Source organism: Monopterus albus, unplaced genomic scaffold (assembly GCF_001952655.1).
Source record: "Monopterus albus unplaced genomic scaffold, M_albus_1.0 scaffold2314.1, whole genome shotgun sequence".
Classification (NCBI taxonomy): Eukaryota; Metazoa; Chordata; class Actinopteri; order Synbranchiformes; family Synbranchidae; genus Monopterus; species Monopterus albus.
Genome location: NW_018130188.1, coordinates 1 through 2,084, shown reverse-complemented (window position 1 = coordinate 2,084; position 2,084 = coordinate 1). Strand labels below are relative to the sequence as shown.

At 41.6% G+C, this 2,084-nt stretch overlaps 1 pseudogene; it reads left to right on the top strand.

Moving 5' to 3' along the window:
- Window positions 1–915: 915 nt before the first annotated feature.
- LOC109953967 (gastrula zinc finger protein XlCGF49.1-like) lies at window positions 916–2,079 on the top strand (annotated as a pseudogene).
- The last annotated feature ends 5 nt before the right edge of the window (window positions 2,080–2,084 follow it).

The window sequence follows — 2,084 nt, the reverse complement described above, 5'->3', positions numbered from 1 at the left end:
AGGAGGACGATAAACCACTGCACACAGTGGATAAGAGAGGTCCACCACAGACAGCTGTAACTGAAAAGTGGAGTAGGAGTCCACTGTGAGCTGCCAACATTTAAAACTGTTTTTAAAAACTGACGCCCCTGCCTGATGTGCGCAGGGTCATGAGCGTGGGGAGCTAAGGAAGGAGCAATCCGGTTGGTGAAGTTCAGAAAATGCATAATGCTCACCTTCCTTTAGCCAGGTCTCGGTCAGCAACATAAAATCCAGTTCCCGCAATATAAAAAAGTCATTTAGAATAAAAGTCTTGTTAGCCTGGCATTAATCAAACCCATCCGGATCGATGAAGCAGAGTTCGGCGGCTGGGAAGACCATCTCAGTGATCTTAAGTTGGACCAGTTTATACCTCTTCTTGGGCGTCACGGAAACCAGGCAACATGGAAGAGAAGCCAAGAAGTCCGGACCAATGGGCCGATAGTAAGCGTAGGTAAAGCCAGTGGAAGCCAAACACCAAAGGGCCTTGAGCCTGCCAGCCACTCCTCCCCTCTTCCCTGATCTCTTAGGTCACTTTCTTCATGGAAAAATGAAGTAAGGACAGCGGAGGTATACCGCTATCTCCGCCAGTGGTGTTGGGAGAGACTTTGAATCTTCCCAACCATGTACACTGGGGCATTTTTCTCATAGAGGAGCGAATATTGAAAAGGGCTGTGCGATTGTACGCCAATAGAGCAGAAACATTCTGAATGACAGTCAACAGGCAGATACATTCCGAATGACAGTCAACAGAAACGGGAAACAGTAACGCACACGGGATGGACCTTCATCTGTCTTTATGAATTCTCACAATTTTGTTCTGACTTGTTCAAGCAATTCCTAAACATGTGCAGCCATGTTAAATTAGACAGCCCAGGCCTTTATGGTGCAGACACGATGGTCGAGGTAGCCAAACCTGAGTATAGTCACAGAATTTAAAAACACCCCACTCACATTTGTCAAATCAAACAAGAAAGGTAGTGCATTTTTAAATTTCATGAGTTTGACATAGTTTCAGATTTATCTGGTTTCACGTTTTAATTAATCAGACAATGCTGCAAACTTTAAACTGATGTTTTAGACCCATTACTTGATGTTTGAGGTCTGATATCCAATTTTTGGCACCTCAAACTTAATGTCATGTGTACTATTCTAGAAATGATCTTTTGTCTGAGACATGAATGAATGATGTCATGGAAAATGCTACATACTTTATATGGTTTCATGCTTTGTTCTAGCATGAGATTGATCTCTTTTCTCTCTATGTTTGTCATTATAGAAACAGAGACGCAAAGACATCGCCTCATCACAGATGTCAGCAGTGTGACAAAGCCTCCCTATCACAAGGTGATCTAACCAGTCATCTGAGAGCTCACACTGGAGAGAAACCGTATATCTGTGACCGGTGTGGAAAAACATTTTCACAGAAGAATCACCTAAACTGTCATCAACAAATTCATACTGGAGAAAAACCATACAGCTGTGACCTCTGTGGAAAAAGTTTCACTTGGAAGAGTTCCTTAAATGAGCATCAACAAATTCATACAGGAGAAAAACCATACAGCTGTGATGATTGTGGAAAAACCTTTACTCAGAAGTGTTCCTTAAACAAACATCAACGAATTCACATGGGAGAGAAACCATACATCTGTGACCGGTGTGGAAAAACATTTTCACAGAAGAATCACCTAAACTGTCATCAACAAATTCATACTGGAGAAAAACCATACAGCTGTGACCTCTGTGGAAAAAGTTTCACTTGGAAGAGTTCCTTAAATAATCATCGCCAAATTCATTCAGGAGAAAATCCATACAGCTGTGACCTCTGGAAAACGTTTCACTCGGAAGAGTTCTTTAAACGAGCATCAACAAATTCATACAGGACAGAAATATAGCTGTGACCAATGTGGGAAAACTTTTACTAAGAAGAGTAACCTAAACCATCATCAACATATTCATACTACAAAGAAATCATACAGCTGTGACCTCTTTGGAAAAGGTTTCACTTGGAAGAGTTCCTTAAATGATCATCACCAAAGTCATACAGGAGAGAAACCATACAGCTG